The sequence below is a fragment of the Sturnus vulgaris genome, chromosome 1 (assembly GCF_052056855.1).
Source record: "Sturnus vulgaris isolate bStuVul1 chromosome 1, bStuVul1.hap1, whole genome shotgun sequence".
Lineage (NCBI taxonomy): Eukaryota > Metazoa > Chordata > Aves > Passeriformes > Sturnidae > Sturnus > Sturnus vulgaris.
Window position 1 is genome coordinate 68,828,457 of NC_142243.1, and position 18,077 is coordinate 68,846,533.

The 18,077-nt window shown below is 41.1% G+C and overlaps 1 protein-coding gene across 22 annotated transcripts in view; it reads right to left on the bottom strand.

The window, feature by feature from the left end:
• The window catches only part of ATXN1 (ataxin 1), a 369,363-nt gene that overhangs the window by 116,811 nt on the left and 234,475 nt on the right, over positions 1–18,077 (bottom strand). For 17 of the 22 annotated variants that reach the window (XM_088169133.1, XM_088169201.1, XM_088169118.1 and 14 more), the window contains one exon: positions 5,357–5,445. The exons of 4 other annotated variants lie outside the window; for them this stretch is intronic. The gene's annotated coding sequence lies outside the window, so the exon portion shown is untranslated. Of the gene's footprint in view, positions 1–5,076; positions 5,228–5,356; positions 5,446–18,077 lie in introns of all 22 variants that reach the window. One more of the 22 variants, XM_088169141.1, reaches the window with a different exon arrangement.

The following is an 18,077-nucleotide window of genomic DNA, read 5'->3' on the forward strand; positions in this document are numbered from 1 at the left end:
CACTAACAACTCAGTCTCCATGTTTTAAAAATCATCCTAATTTTCCTTTGAGTCTTCCAGGAAAATCAGATATACAGATCTCTCATTCTCACAATTCATCACTCTCTAGACTACGCAACAAGTCTCCATAATGTTCCACTTTGGCTAGCAGAGCAGTGAACAGATGTGGAAAAAAATTCACTCACTAGTGAAGAAATTCAGGGCAAGAAAATAAACCAGATTTAACTAGACTGTGTCCAGACCTCTTCACAGTTTTTTGAAGAAGAACGTTAGGAAGCAGAGGATACATGCTTCGACTTCAGAGACCCTGTTCCCCAACTGCAACATGAAAAACATGGCCTAGCAAGGGATGCGAGGAAGATTTCCATCACCATAATTCACCAGATAGTGCTTTGGTGCAAACCTACATCAGTTTTTCTAGGCTGAAGAGCTATAGCAACTTACATCAGATAGGAAAGTATCTCCCTGTATCTAAAGAAACACAATTATTTAAGGTTCAGATTGTTACGGACTTGCCCCAACAGACACCCTACAATATCAGTAAGTTTGCAACAGGACATCTCAAGGGACAGTCTACCCAGCATGTCTAAAACACTCACAGGGCAGGGGAGCAAAGGGCTCTGAAGCAAAGAAAGGTTTCCTGGAGCAAGTGAGCATCTGGAAAAAGCATCCTTGAGCTTGAGATCACAGTGGATGCAATACAGTAGAGGTTTGGGCTCTTCCCCTCTCCCAGATAACCTGGAGCAACCTTCAACAAGAATAAGTCTTGTCTCTACTCATACATTGAACACAGGTGAGAAGAGCCATGTACAAACTCCCTGTGCAGGAAAAACATCCCAGGGTTTAACCTCCACTTCCATGCTGTGAAACAGCTTTTAAAAGCTGTAGAGAGGAGAGAGATTTGGGACAAATGGCTTGATTTATTACCCATGACTTTGCTAGAGAATTGGGTTTTTTTCGACACCCTTGTCAGCAAAGAGAGAGAAAAAGAGAGAAAAATAGTTAATGTGAAGTATCATCTGAAGGTCTAAATCTCCTGACAATTGCTATCTAAACTTGCAGGGCAAGGCAGTAGCTGACAGAGAAATGAGAAAATAAAAAGGAATTCGCATGAAGTGAAAGCTTCATGGACAAGCACTGTCACTTCGTTTTATTTTTAAACAACAAAACAGTTCGACTAAGTGCAGAAGTAAAATGCAGGGGGTGTGCTGCAGGTTAAACAGTTGGACTTTAGGAGCTGATACACAGACTGAAGTCTGCTCCAGAGCCCCAGAGCAAATTTCACTCTCTGAAGCAGTACTATAGAGGGAGAAAGTGTTCAGTGATGTGCCACTGTCTCTGAATATATAAAGGCTCCAAGGATAAAAATTATTTGGCAAATTTGTGAAGTCAACCCTTAGCATCACTGATCCCTTATGATCCCTGTCCTTCAGCCTTTCTGTACCTCATCTGCAATACTGTGCCTGTAACAGCCAGTAGCAGTGAGAACAGCTGTAGGACTTGTGCCCAGGTAGAAGAACTCCTCCACTTAGTGAGAGAGCTCAAAGAGGAGTGGGTTGAGGAGCATCAGTGAGAGAGAGAGATAGAATACTGAAACTGCACCCTACCTACCTTCCCTCGGACAGGCCCAGCAGGCAGACAGGATACACGATACAGAAGATACCCTGGCCTCTCTCCAGCTGGCTGAACACAGTCACATTAGGGACAGGGGCCAATGGTGGCAAATTCCTTCCCAGCACAGCACACGTGTTCCCTAATGTGACTGCCCCACCTTCCCAGGTGCCCTGGCATAACTGGAATGAGGCTATCCAGGTGGAACCAAACAACAGCAAGGATGATAATGCTTCATCTATTGGGGCCAGTTCTGCTTAATGTCTTTGTCTATGATCTGGACAAGAGGATTGAATGTACCTGCAGTCAGTTTGCAGACAACACTAAGTTGTGGAGGAGTATTAATCTGCTGGAGGGTAGAAAGGCTCTGCAGAGGTATCTGGACAGGCTGAATCAATGAGCTGAAGCAGTTTTATAAGGTCCAACAAGCAAAGTACCAGATCCTGCACTCGGGTCACAACAACCCCATGCAATGTTACAGGCCTGGGACAGAGTGGCTGGAAAGCTGCCCAGTGGAAAAAGACCTGGGGCTGCTGGCCAGCAGCTGGCTGAACATGGGCCAGTGTTTGCCCAGGTGTGCTCTGATGGCCAAGAAAGCCAATGGCATCATGGCCTGGATCAGCAATAGTGTGGCCAGCAGGACCAGGGCAGTGATTGTCCCCCTGTACTCAGCACTGGTGAGGCCACAGCTCCAACCCTGTGTTTGGTTTTGGGTCCCTCACAACAAGGAAGACATTGAGGAGCTGGAGCAGGTCCAGAGAAGGGGAACAGAGCTGGGGAAGGGTCTGGAGCACAGGTCTGATGAGACTGAGGAAGCTAGAGTTGTTTAGCTTGGAGAAAAGGAGAGTCACTGGGGACCTTATCACCCTCTATGACTGCCTGAAAGGAGGCTGTAGCCAGGTGGGGGCTGGCCTCTTCTCCCTAGTAACAAGTGACAGGTCAAGGAAAAGGCATCAAGCTGTGCCAGGGGAGGTTTAGATTGGATAGTAGGAAAAATTTCTTCATGGAAAGAGTTACCAAGCATGGGAACAGTCTGCTTAGCAAAGTGGTTGAGTCACCATCCCCAGAGGTATTTAAAAAACACACAGATGGGGCACTTAAGAACATGGTTTAGTGGTGGACTAGGTGAGGTTAACAGTTGGACTCAATGATTTTAAAGGTCCTTTCCAACAGTAATGAGTCTGTTATTCTAACCATGAGGGAGGGCAGCTGCCCAGCTCATGCAAAGCTGTGGCAATGAAACCATAGAGGAGAGCAGATCTTCACTGATCTCAGCATCAGTGAAGAAGGGTTCCCCACACAACTGGAACCTCTGCCTGCCAAATAAATTTAATTTTTGAAATGGCTGCACTCCTCTACAGAAGCTTGCTAAAAAATGAAGACCCATGCTTAATCCCTGAGGCAGAGAGTGAAAACACAGAGGTTTTCTGGTTCTGGTTACAGAATTAAAGCAATTTCCTCCTTTTCAAGACTTTCTCACAATTTCAACTATCCACATCTAGATTTATTGCCCATTTAGAAAAGAAATACTACTGAAGGGACCACATCCATCAGAGTTCTTATTTCATTCCTCTGAAACTTGAAATTCTCACTAAGGCACAGCATGAAGTATTTTCAAGCACAAGGTCCTTTGAACATAAAGAACCAGACAACTGCTTTTAGCAGACTGTAAGATAATACACATTAGGAATCCCCTGGATATTCGACAATACTACATTAAGCAAATACTGTGGGAAAACAGAAGACCTGAAAAGTCCATAAAACAGGGAAGTGTATCTCAGCAATAGAAAGTACATGCTCATAGAACTCAGAAAAAATAAATTCTTGCCTGCAATATTCATTAGTTTCAAACACAAGCTACCAGAGACAAGTCTGGCTCAGAGAGAAGGGGAAAATATAGATTCTGACTGAGCTATGACTCTATGATTTCCTAAGATCAATTCATTGCAGTAATTAATTAGACAGATTACTCTTTTGTAGTCTTCTTTATTAGGTCACAAATCCATGCAAATTATTAATTTCTTCCACTACTTTTAGTAATGATCTGCTTGAGAAGTTGTCTTCGCTAAGTTTTTCAGTTTAATACTTATCTTGCAAATGTGCCAGTTGACTAAGAAGAGAGGAACGAAATAATAAAATTCTGACACAAACCAGCAAATGTTAGGCCAGAAGAACATTAGTTGTTAAGAAGAAAATACTAACAGTAGAACCAAAAATAGCTCTTCAACCATTTGTCTTTTCAAACCTGTTATTTCTTCTTAGGATCCATGCTTCTCATAACTGAATGTTTCTTATGCTTGTACTGGAGTCTCTCATAACCTCTTTCCACTTTAAGAAAAATACGTCTTTTCCCCTAATACATTATTAACAACCATAGCAAGTGGTTTTATTTCTTTTATCTCCATGACTTTCTTGAGTTTTGCCTACTGTTTATCTAGATGCTAAAGCTGGTGGTCAATGCTTGTCACTTTTCTCTTTTATTAAGTATTCAAATGAAAAGTGATGCTACCTCTTACTCAAATGTAAATTTAAGCCATGTCTGCTTGGAACTAGGGAGGAACCAGTCTTTCCCTTTGGCAAAACTTCGCCATATATTCTCCTCCCATCTACCAGAATATCTCCTATCACATACACCTTTACTTTTTCTTTTTTTTTTCATGTGTGGCTGGTTAACAAACCAAATATTTTCCTTAGGCTCACAGAAGTCAGGTTTAATGCCATCCTAATGTAAATTGAAATTATGGCCAAAGCAAAAAAGCAACAAAACCATCAAAAGTCACCTGTCAAAACAAAAATATGTAACTGCTGGTAAAAGTCAAGATACGCTATATCTTTTGTGACATGCTAGCATTTTGTTGTAGTTGTTCCTCCCCAATAATTAACAGATGACACTTTACTTTTAAAACAAGGGCATTTTATAATCAGTGAACCATCTATGCTACTCAACCATCTGATCTGTCTCAAGGTCACTGTCTTCAGTAACTGGGTAAGAATTACATCATCTGTCCTACTATAGGATGGCAATTACATCATTGATCAATACCTGAGATCTTAGTGTGACCAACAAATTCATGTTAGGGATGAGTTACAACTGGGCAGATACCACAAAATGAAAGTCCTGTTTGCTTCAATCCACATCCTCATTAAGATTAAATTATAAAACTGTCAACTCTCTTATTTGTAGTACAGTGCAAGATGAGAGCTAAGCAAAGATGGGGTAGGGAAGGTGCCACAGTGGCATGCCTTTTGCAAGGGCAGAGAAGACCATCTTTGCTTTGAAGAGCTTACAACAGCCTGAAGTGACAAGAGCAACGGAGGGTGGAGGAAAGATGTGTAAGCAGATGGCAGCAGACCACGTTATTTTTAAGCCTTTAGTGGTGATGCAGTTTGAGGTAGTCACATGTTCATCTTCAACAGCAATAAGTGTTTAAAGCTATTTTAGTTCCCTCTTGCCTTGAAACAGACCTGGAGCAAGCAAGCAGCAAGCTCCTGTGTCTCAGTGGAAGATGCGTGTGCTTGAGTCTTCTGCTCCCCCGCAGCTGGATTGGCAGTGAGATGTGGGGTTCTGCGTTCCGTGGGAAAAGATCAGCTGAATGAAAGGAGCATGAAGGAAGGTCTGCAGGAAGTGGATAAAGATGATCCACTTAGGAGTGAAGCTGAGTAGAAGAGGCTCAGGGAAGAGAGGAAAGCTGAACCAAACAACAAATGAGCTTAGGGTAGAGAATTATATACAGTTCGGACTCACAGTTTGTCTTCTGGCTGCTTTCGCCACTGTGCCTCTTCTGGCTCAAGTCTCCAAGAAGGGGCAACTCCCTCGATCTCCCTTACAGGAACCTGTTGAAGAGGAGAAGCTTGCTTTGCTCACTTTTACTCATGCAGGGCTCAAGCAGCCCTCAGGACCAGGGTAACCTGAGCAGAGCCCCACTAAAATGTTTCAGCAAAGTACCTACAGTAAGATTCAACAGAGGGTTGGTAACTCACCCGTGGGGATGGATGTATAAAATACAGCAGTACCTGGAGGCACTGACCCACTTGGCTTCTGTACTCGCATACAGTGAATGACAGCTCCCATCTCAACTACAAGAAGCAATACACGGAATAGGAGTCCCAGGGAGAGAGAATACTCAGCCAACATTTTCACCCCTGGATACACTAAATTAGGTACCAATCCATATTTTGGGACCTAAATAGCTGGCCTCCTTCACAGTAGTGCTTTGTGCACCTAGAGGCCCATTAAAATGAAGTAGAGGGTTGCAGGAGACTTGCCTGCTCTTAAAATAAGGCTGGGACTAACCAGATTTGATAGCTCTGACCTTAACAGATACAGCTGCGAAATATAGACAAGACTAGAACCAGCAGGAAAATAATATGAGGTTTCTAAAAGACAAATTAAACGCTAAATCTTGCAAATACATATGCTGCAGCTACACGTCCTGTAGGACCTCTAAAGGCAAAAACTGACTTGGCCATTTAAAATGCTGGCTTTTAAAACACTTGATTTTGCAGGCTGCAGGTTGCCTGGAGGACAGGGAACCTCCTCTGTCTTCTACTGTCAGATACACATAGTGGATATTTAGTGCCTATCACTCTGTCTTCTCCCTATGAATATGGAGATACAGTGTGGCTGTCTTTCACACAAGAAGCCAGTAAAAGCATGACATCAGAGAAGACAGCACAATAAACTCACCTCAAAGAAGTTTTTAATTCAGGTTAGGGGAAGGTAGTTAATAACTGTGTTTTTCTGATAGGGCTTACTCTTACATATTTCTTGCCAAGAGGCAGGCAAACTCCCTGGCTTTGGAGTAAACAGAGAGGCAAGATTTGCCTTTGTGGGGCTCATTACAGGCTAAGGGCATTAGACCCTTTCTCTTGTAACAAATCCTTGGTGTATTTGCAGTAAGAAAAAAAAAATACTTTCAAAGTTTTGTTTAAAGTACTTAAAGTTCAATGTTCAAAGCCTCGGATCACATTTGCAGCAGATTTAATAGGGCAGTACTGCTGGCCTCCAGAAGGCACTTCTTTACCCTTGCAGACTAAAGAATAATTACACACAGAGAGGATAATTCTGCCATCCCGTGTACCAGGTTGATGCTGAAATAAGTCCACTGATGGATGAAATTAGGGAGGCACGAGACTGCAATCATCTAATACTGAATCAGGCCATAAAAAATATAATTTGCTTTATCAAAAATTTAGTTGACTCAAGAGATTTCCTTGTTTCCTACACAGAGACACTCTTTTTTTTACATAATGAATTTTTTTAAAAAGCAACACCTGTAGGATTCAGGGTTCATCACAAAGTTAAGTACAAATCCCTCACAGGTAAGAGGAAATTAAAAGACAATAGGAAAATAACTTATCCATACAGCTTTCCATACAGCTTTCCATACAGCTTTTCAAGCAGATAAATATGAAGTTAAAAAAAACTTAAATGTTGCTTCAGTTTCATGACTGCTAGCTCTTCATCCCTGTCCTAGAACCCATGAAAGAAGAAACATATCAGTGCAGCTCATTTCACCTGTACTGAAAAGTAATTTATTGTGCCTAACTATGAAAAGCAAATTGGTATCATCATCTAGGAGTTTGTATCTCACAAGAGTTGTTTCTGTAATTTGCCCTCCTTTTGAAAAGAACTAAGATTAGAATAACTATGTAAAAGCCTGCAACTAATATTAAATTAAGCTTGAATGCATAAAAAGTTGCTAGGTGATAAAGGTTGGGAAGAGATATATCGATGGCACAAAAAGAAGTACAATATGGTTATGAGAAACCTATTTCTTAATTACTAGTGAGATACCTTAGTCACAGATATCACAAAAAATTCCAAGAAAAAATAATCTTTCTCTCTCAAAATGTATTTCTAAATAGCAAATCTGTTAACTTAAGAAAAATGCAGGAAAGAGTGAAAGAACTGATCATTATTTCTTCTGTGTTACTGAAAGGCAATCTGCATGACCACAACTGAGGGGGAATAAACTGAGAGATAAACCTTCATCCTGAAGCACCTCACCACTGGATACCCCTAAACACACTTAGAAATGCCATCCTTTTTCCTAGCAACATGTATGATAGCATTTATATTTTGCCACTGGAGCATTAGCTAGTTAAGCTTAAGAGAACTCCAAAGAACAGTGTAGGACAAGGGTTAGAACAGGAATTGCCTGCAACTCTGAATGCTCACACTGCTTTACAAGTCCCTTGACTGCACAAGAGGGACAGAAGATGAGACCTTTCAAACAACCAACAACTGGTTTACGTCTGCTGTGGCAGATCTCTTCACTATGCAGCTACTCAGTTTCCAGAGAGGTAAAATATAAACCCCTGAGCTCTTATTAGCACATCAACAAGAATAAATTCCAGTCTTTTACACTGCTGTAGTATTATATACAGCAACAGAGACTCCTGCTTCTCAAATCCAGTGCCAGCATCTTCCAATACACTTGCTTTCCACCCTCTCTCTCCCCTTTCACTCTTGCCTATCTGACGTTTTTAGTTACCTTGTAGACACTTCACTGATGCTCCAGCTCCCATCTACACTATCTTCCCAAACCAAGCCTCAATGTGCAGCTCCTTCCCATGTTACTCAGCTTTCCTATTTATCTTCCCATCACTGGCAACCATCCCACTGCTCCTTCCCTCAGTTGATAATCTGTTTTTAAAAACAGGCCCTGAGATTTGTTTTTTCCCTAATACCAAAAACTCAAAAAAACTTTATAGGAATCTATGGAACTGGTAACAGATCAAAGCATTGCCTTTGCCTTTACTTCCCTTAAAAGGAAGGACATGAAAAATATCATCAAAGGCACAGATCAAATTTATAAAAACTAATTGGAATCAGAAAAAAAAAAAAAAACCCTCAGAACAGATGGTTTGACACCCTATCTCATCCAGCTAAGTATTGGACCCACAGAACCACACTGTATTACATGAGTTCAGAAGGAAGGCACCTTTATCAGCATAAAACTAGGAGATCTTCAGACTGTGCTGCTCAGAATGGAGCATGGAAAACAAAACCCAGCTGACTCCCACAAAAGCTTTTCCACGCAGAAGAAGCACAGACTGATCAAGCATAATGCCCCTAAATGGGTCTGCAAGTTGGCAGCAACAACACAACTACAGAGAATTTGGGGCTTCTTAGATCTTGACTACATCAAGCTGTTAAGAAGAAAGCTTTTCTCGTTCCTTAGTTGTGAAGTACGACAAAGCAGTAGAAGGCAGCTGTGCTTTCTGACTTAACCTTGGTTAAAGAAAAACGCTACAAATCAGAGCCAGGGGAGCTGTTCTCTGTGGATGCATTTTCTATTGAGGCTAAGCTGGGCTCCTCTGGCCACCACTTCCACATGAGTGTGTCTCCACAAATTGCAATCTCCTTTTCCTGGATAACCTTCACCAAATGCTGAACACAATGACGAAGCTGATGAACAGTAAAGTGGTGTAGCAGCTTAACCGATGGCTGATACAGCAAGTCTGTTGCATCACTTCAGTGATAGCAGCTTAAAGCATGAAAATTACTCTTTTGACCCTTTATCTTCTCCCTCCCCATCAAATGGGCACCTTCCACCAGCCAACATGGCAAGAGTGACTTTTGAAAGGAAGGACCCCGAGCAAACCAGAATTGCACACTGGCAGCAGTGAGCAGGAAAGAAATTTGCCTTGCAAAATGGCTGGGCCTCCAAAGTCCCAAGTGTGGCAGGGCACAGACAGAAATACTCCAACCAATTTTAACAGCACAGAAAGATATGTTGTGCAGGCTGGTTTAATGGCAACAAGAAACTTACAGATGGCCAAATAATGTTGTGAAAACCTTTGTGCAACAGGTAGGGAATTGGAAAAGGCTGTTTTTTAAAGAGAAAGCAGGGCAAATGGCACTCAGCAGGGAAACAAAGGTGAACAAAGAAGAATTCTCTGTCAAAAAAGCATGATGCTCACTGACTCTGGAGAGGAAGATCTGTATCCATGTTGTACACAGAGGATCCTCAGTTTTGGGATCCAGTCTGCTCTCATCTACAGCTCTTTATAGCTGCCAACAACAGATTGCCGCAGAACCAGTGCTTGTGCTTTCTAGCAGTGAAAGCAGGACCAGGGGTATATTCAAACAGATACTGATGCTACATATTCTCAGTTTTATTCTTGAACAGCAGAAACTGTAGAAGTAAAGGCTTGTTAAGCTTACACAAATGAAGTCAGAGTATTTCTGCGTGCAATTAATCATGATTTATTTGAAGATACTCTGTTAGCATTCCCATTTTCTGCTCCCTGAAACTCCAATTAATGAGGGCCAACCCTCAATCTGAAAATGTTTTATTTCACGGGTTGAACAAAACCAACAAAAAAAAAGTTATTATCTAAACCAACAAAGTGTTCTGACAAAAAATTTCTTTGCAATTTTGAGCAGAAAAAATGACTTAAAAAGAGAGGTTGGGCAAACCAGATTAAATAAGTGTAGCACTTAAGAACTTGGAAGCAAAACAGTTTTCATTTAATAAGCAGATAAGTGGTGTTTCTGCCATCACTGCTATTAGTCTTCTGCTTTCTCCTTTTCAATGTCTGCAACTTATGATCTCAGAAAACAAGCTAGCTAAAAGTGTATCTGAAGCAAATGAGTGAGGAAATAAACGTGTCTTGTTTGAGATAAATTTGTTACACATATTTTTGAATCTATAGTTTGCCTGTCTAAAAACATTTCCAATGGCTCTTTTGCACTTAGGAGGAATAAAATCCACTTTCATTTTCCTTGATATTTCAAGTGCTTAGTTATGAGAAAACCCAGGTTACTTCTTATAACAGTTTTGTCCAGTTTAGCAGTTGAGGTTCGTGACATTGCATGGGTTGCACACGACTTATCTGCTGAAACACTTGATCTGTCTTCCCTAAAAAACTTCACGGCATTACTAAGGGTAGACCCTCTGCACCAGATCCTGATGAACATAGCATACCTGTTCTTTATAGTCCAACAACACAGTGGAAAAAAACCCTTATTCTCATGGCCTTCACGTCACAAGAATCCCCAGAAACTGAGGGGGGAGCTGTTTTTATCAATATAGGCTTCCATGGTGAGATTTCTGAGCACTTTGACATGGTATAAAAATCTGTAGATATTTCAAATACTTTCAGAATACCTTTTCCTTACATCAGTCAAAAGGGCTAGCTATAAATACTCCTGCTGTATAAGCATGTTCCTTTCATAATATGCTAAGTGCTTTGATACGATGCTGGTTGTTGTTTCAGACCCTAAGCCAGGTTTGTTAAAATCTGCCCAAATATCACATACAGAAACATGCAAAAGATGAAGGAGCCATGCTACAAATAGAGCAACTGCAGAGGCTATGGCCCTACCCACATACACTCCAGTGTATTTTTACAAAAAGCCTAGCACTGCATCATGCGGGTGCCAGCTATAGCTTGTACCATGCTGCCAACAAAACAGGATCCAAAAACAGATAACAAGGAAAATTCTAGGGCAGTTTCTGTGTACTAAGAGGAACAGAATTTGTTGAGTTTTTAAGAATCACCATTGTAATGCATTAGACAGACATTGAATGCATGGATGTAAACAGCACTACAAGCATCAGTCAGAAATTATTTCAAACTCATCAGTGTGACTTACTTCCCCCCTCCTTTCAGGCTTTCTGAACCTGGAGAAACAGTACCTGGCTGTTCTCTTCGTGCCAGAAGAAACAATGTTCTCTGCCACTTGGACTTATCACAGTAAACTTTTAGATATTCACACAAGAAGACAGAAGACAAAACAAAAAATGCTACACAATCTTGTGGAAGAAAAACATCTGAATTGCTTGCAATTTAAAGCCTTGACTTTCTATTTCATTAAACAATAACCAGAGTTTATCTCAGAATAGAAAATTACAGCTTGAGCTGCACATCCACAGCTGAACCCAAGCTGTAGACTTGTTCAATCATTTACTTTTGTAGGGGTTTGAAAGAGTCAACAGTTCTGTGATCCTGCAAACATTTTCAGCCTTTATTTCCCTTTACTCCAGCTGAATGACGATGCTCTGTAGTAACGTTCTGCTTGGCAGAGATACAGAAAACTAGAAGTCTCTTCGTGTTGCTCCATGAGTATACAGTGGAATCACCTCAAGAGCAACGTGACAAACGCCTCCCAGCTTCCCTGTGGCTGCTGGTGCCACCCTGCAGCAGCCAGTGCCCAGCTGAGCTCACAGTGACCCTGGGCTCCTCTGAGTGCCACCAGCGCAGCTGCGGTGCCAGCTGGCACCTGACAAAACGTAGGAACATGAAAACTAAAACGAGGGTTTGAGAGGAGCAGGCAGTGCTCACAAGGCAGCTGGTCTGAGGTTGGCTCTGAGCAAACTAAGGATCAGAGCATGGGGTCACGCTAGAGAAGACATTTCAGCAGCAAGAAGTGCTTCAGATGCAAAGCTTTGAATTATAAAAGATACAGCAGATCCGTGGGGAAAAAGAACACCCAGGCACAAACTGCAGATTTTTAACATTCTATGTGCAGTCCTTTACTACATTATTTACATGCACGTTCATTAATAGAAAGCAAATTACAGTGTGTCCCAGAGATTATTAATGCCCTCAATAATGTAATTCCATAGCCCTTCTGTGGACACACACATTTAGAGAGCTAGGGAATTACAGCTTGGAAATTCTTTTTCAGGCCTGGATTTCTCCTGACTCTCAGGTCCATTCCCAGGCTGACAAGCTGACTACAGGTTCAGTTAGGGAGGAAGTCTCCCAGGGTGATAATATGGTGAAAAACAGTGGAATTCACAATAAAGATTAACACCTGGTGTCTTTCCCGTGGGATACATCCTGAGGTACTGTCCCAAAGATGTTTTTCCCAATTGTCCAATGAACTACTGTCCTGTCCTAGCTGCACGTAACACACTTTAAATCTGGGCTATCTGTACAATAAAGTTGGCCTTTTTTCCCTAAAAAAGTGTGTGTTACTGTCCTCTCTCTCTCTTGGCAGTGCAGTAACCACACCCTTCAGATCCTGAAGTACCCACATTCAGTACTGCACCTTAGGCTTCCATGTTGCAGTACAAAATGGAGGGTGGTGAAGGGAAAAGAATGTATAACACTTCCAGCAGCTTTTAATACTATGGGTTACAGGCCAAAGAAACAGCTTTGGGAAAACAGGGAGGGGAATCCATCTCCTTTCCCCAGCCTGCATCTCAAGTAGTCTCTTGAGGAAACTTGCCCTCACTCTTCCACTACACCACTTTGATCACATACATGGAACCTTACTCACTGCAGCCCAGCAAACAACACCGTCTTTCAGGCCAGCCAAAAATAATGACCCCTCAAGTGAGTCATAGAGCATATTGCCATTTATTATCTAAGACAGTTGCTTTAATAGTGCTGCTACACTGGGAATTCAGTTAACCCACACTACAGACTGGATTTCAACAATATTTAAGCTGCTGGATTTTCATCAAAGGCTTAAAAGACTCAGTGATTTTTCATTTATTCTTAGTTTTTAAAACCATACAAGAAATGTCAATTGACAAAATTTATGGCTAGCCCAATGGCAAGTCTGGTGTTGGTTTGTAAGGTTAATGATAAACCCTACTTCTTTAAAAAAGTAAATTTAAAGAAAAAATAAGACATTGCAAAGTAAGAATATTCCTATAATAAATGACAAGTAACTTTCCTTTCTCCAGAGATCGAGCGTACCACACTTTTATGTGTAGTGAATAGTCTTGAGTTTTTTAATTGGAAAGATATCAGACAAACTTTCTTGACCCTTTTTTTTCCTGCTTTCCACTAGTTTTTTCCTTCTGCTTCTCACTGATTTTTGAAGACTGTGGCTGATAAATGCTATCAATTTCAGTTAGTAGCTCAGTCCTAGCCAGGTCACATCCCAGTTCACTGCCTGGGGTTCTACCCATCAAGCAACACTGATCCAGCAGAGCCATCCTCTTCACTTGGTTGCCATAGATACTCTTTGGTGACCTTCTGACACATTTACTTGGCTGGCAAACAGAAACTGTCATCACATCAAGTGCTGGTCCCTCTTCTTCTCATTGTTATTAATATCACTCTTTTTCCTAGCGGTACCCAGATCATTGCACACATATTCACTCACTGAGATCACTGCACAGCTTCACAGCAAGGTCTGAACTGCCTCTAACATGCCTCCTGCAACTGCTCCAGCAACAGAAACCACTCATACTAACCCAAAACACACTCCAAACCCTCTCAGAAGACACTGTGCCAGTGGAAGGCTCCAAACTAGAAATACAATCACAAAGAGTTTTCTTAAGTTTTGGATTTATTAAGGAAGTGCTTCAAATTTCTTTCTTAAATTATTCTTCCCAGCAGGCTTTCTTTTACACTGCCTTCCTTTCCTTCTAACGCATTTTAAGATTTTTATTTTTGCTATAATCTGAGGAACAAAAGAGGTCACTAACACCTTTTTTTGCTTTGTATAGTTGAAGAACATCTGGATCCAAAAATGACAGCAAAAGAAGAAAAATTTCAAAAAAATCCCACAAAATTTGTATGAAGAAATCAAGGGCTTACTTTTCCTAAGAATATTCAAGTTGGAACAAAGGAAACTACAGAATATCAGAGGTTTCCATAGAATAAGTAATTCAATTTGCAGTCATGGAAAAAGAGGTATATTTAGAAAGGCATAATACATTACCTTTTCTTCTGGTAAATTTAGCGGAATTGGGAAAACCAGATGGCCACATATCTATGGAGTATTCATCTCTATCATCCTGATCTAGAAACATTAGCAAGGAAGAATTCCTACATGTCTTGAGAGTAGCCTGTGTAGACCCCATAGTAACAAATGAGCATCATTATGCATGGCCTCAAAGCAAATGGTCCTCTGACTTTCATCAATTTATATATGCTGTGGAATGTCAAGATATTATAATTATTTTCTGTTAAAAAATGCTTGAAGCACTATCCTTCCAATTTAGCCCAAAGATAATACAATGATAAACTTCTATTCCAAATAAATAATCATTAGGACAATTCGGTTATCACAGAATTTGAAAACACTGTTCTGAAACACTGGTTTACTATTTAAATGCAAGTGAAGAATGAAAAGCACAGCTCTTAAATTAAGAAAGGAACACACCCACCCAAGCATTACTGATGCACACAGCAAAAAAAGTACCCCAGCAAAAGGAAAACTTTAATGCCACTTTAACATTCCTCAGTCAAGAAAACTTCCCGGACAAGTTATGTTGGCAGCTCCACAGCATCCTTTCCCAGGGTTTCACTCATGCAAGTCAATGGCATTGAAAAGCACGTTTACAGCCATTGCTCAGTATTAGACAGGTCTTTAAACTTCAGAAGAGAGGAAGGATGATGCAGTGCTGAGACTCCTTGGGTGGGACTTGGGAGATGCTGCCTCAGCTCTCTGCTATGCTCCTCTTTGGGCCATGAGCCTACCTCCAGACTTGACTCTGCAACCTGAGCAGCAGAGGCACCACACCTTCCCCATCTGAGGGGAGCACTGTCGGGACAGACACAGGGGAGCCTGAGAGGCTTCAGGTCATTATTGCCATGCTGCCTGCAGGGTCCCTACGTGGGCTCTGGAAGCAATCCTGCATTTCTGTGTTCTGCTTTCACTGAACAGATAAGTAAAACTGGAGGAATTGGAAGGAAGAGAGTAATTTTGACTTTGACAAGCACAATGAAATTCTGCCAACCTTTCCATTTGAAAAATTACTGATTTAGACACACTCCAAAAATAATAGCAGTTCTGTTCTAACTTCATAGCTATAGCTATGGTAACATTTTCAATACTACCATGTTTCTGAAATACAATCAATGATTATTAAAAAATTTTCTTAGAATAGCTTTGAGGTGAAATCTAATGTTCTGTTTTCACAGACTGCAAACAAATGTGATCAGTGCTCACATGAAAAGCATTTGAACTGTGCAAACACTGTTTTCTTCTATAAACACCAACAGGAAAGCACCATCCAGGGCTTGGTCTAGCTGATTACAAACTATTTCAAGCACTGTCTCTACACATTATGTTAAAAATAATTTAATGTGTTTTTTCTTTTATAACACAGAATTTAAAAACATTATGACAACTGAAGAACCATTAAAAACGCAGGCTCTGATTTTGAACTATATTCATGCCATAGAGGATCATAAGAAGATATTCTAATTGTACTTTTCTTTCCCCCTCAAAAAAAACTTTAATATAGAATGTCCTACAGTGACACATCCCTCAAAGGATTTCCCTCCTGCTTGCCCACAAACTGTCCAGCCCCCACAAAGCTGAACGGATTGCATGTCAGCCCAAGTAATTAATTCAAGCTTACAAATAGCTAACCAATCATTGAAGGCTATATACCTACACAGTGTTTTCCCACACACATTTTACTTGTGTATTTTATGTTTAGGCAACCTAATATATTAATCAGTATGAAAAGAGGAAGAAAGCAAAATGGACTGCATGATTTATGCCTGGTTCAAGATCTTATTACTTGCCTCAAGAGTGTAAAGTGGCCTTTATGTATATGAAGATCAAACCCTGTAGGTGGGTCTAACCCAAAATACTCATGAGTTTGACTTCAGCAGTTACAGTCCCCAAGAAGGAAAATATATTTATAGATATAGTCTCAAAGACCAAATGGTTCTTCAATCAGTAGAGCTCTCATTCTAGAAGACAGTGAATATGCATTGAACTCTCTAAGCTCTGATTAATTCTCCCAAGAACACTACTTGACCAGGCCTTAAACACAGAAACAGTCTGAGGATGATTTCAAACATGGTGGTCTGCTTCCTCTTTTTTTTTTCCCCCTTTTTTTCCCCCTTCACGATTCACATGCATTTGCTCACTTCACTGAATTGAGGCTTAGAGCAAGAAAACAGAGTTATGAAACCCAGTTGTCATTAATTGCTAGTAACATCACAATTACAGCCAGGAAAAAAACACTGCTGAAAACTCATTATATTTTTATCAACACATATGTGACTACAAACAACTTCTTTGACACCAGATATGCCATGCATTCTGTGCCCACCACTGCATCTTCAACCATGATCTCATCTCTGCTTAACCCTTTCAAATACAAGTAAGCAGTCATACTAACAAATAAAACAAAACCAAAATCCAGAAATCAACCTCCTTGTGGTTTTCCTAACCAAACTACAGCATCTTTGTTCTCAAGGGGAAACCTCTGTATTTGTGTACCTGTGAACTGGTTTTGGTGCTTCTGTAGCTAATTTGAACATTTCCCCATGCATATCATCCAAGCTGTGGCAGACCAGGTGTGCCCGTGGCCAGGAACACTGTAGGGAGCATCTTCCCAACGAGCCCAGACACCCCTACACAAACCACCTGCAGCTCAGTTAACTAAGAGGGGCCTTAGGCACACATTTGGAGACACCTCTAAACTCCTGTCTTTATGACACAGTATCTGAAGAGCTGTACCACATGCACTCTGTAAACTTGATACCAAAGCTGGCTGGAAAATATCCACCGGCACTACCCTTAGCTCCATGCTCCCACGGTCAGCAGTCTCTCCTAGCTGGAGCCACATGCCCCTTCTCAGCAACATGTATCAGCCCTCACCCAGAGTATCAGCCCCGAAGGGGAAGGATCAGCATCAGCAAGGCAGGAGTGAGTTTTTCAGGTAGGTGTTGGGGGTTTTTCACTTGTTTCATTTTGTTTTGGGGCATGGGGGGAGGGGTGGTATTGAGCAAGTTCTTCTATATTACGATCATAAAGCAACAGCACCAATGTTGGTGAGGTCAGTGCAAAATGGTTTTGTCAGCTTTGGTGCTTTCCTTCTAGGAGGATGAGAATATCTTAACTGGATGTCCAAAACATTAAATTTACTTTCAGTAATGGATAGAAAATGGTACTTAACCAGAAGGTCTAAGTTACAGTTCTGTATCTCAGTCACAGGCCCAGCACAAGGAGTCACAACTCCCAGTGCCTGTAGCGTGTGCTATCAGTACCTTGCAGACCTGGAGAGTTGAGGTCACTGCCATCTTCTCCCTCGGCAAATGGTCAGTTTGTCAACACAGAAAAATTCTATTAGGAAATGAAGAGACTAGCAACTCACTTCCATCAAATCACTGAGCAATAATAATAAAAAGGGGTCCACTTGAAAGCAGCTTACTTATACAAGCAAAAATTCGGGCAACATACATAATTTCAGAGGTGTAACAGAAAAAGGAGATTTGTCCTTTAGCTGTAATCAATGAAGACCAAACACAGTCTTGCAGTTCCGCATGGAAAGGTCTCAACCACTGGGGAAGAGGTCTTCAGTCAGTGCCACCCACTTCAGTGACAGATGAATTAGGCTGACAGAGTGTCCATGTTTTGAACTTTCTCGTATAAAGGATAAATATAAACAGTCGCATAGGCAGATGGACAGTCAGACAGCTATTAAAAGCTCCACAGATAACCCTCTGGCAGTATCATCCCCATAAAACAGATAGTGAAGAAATTTCATACACAATAGTTCTCAAGCTCAGATATTCTAACTCAG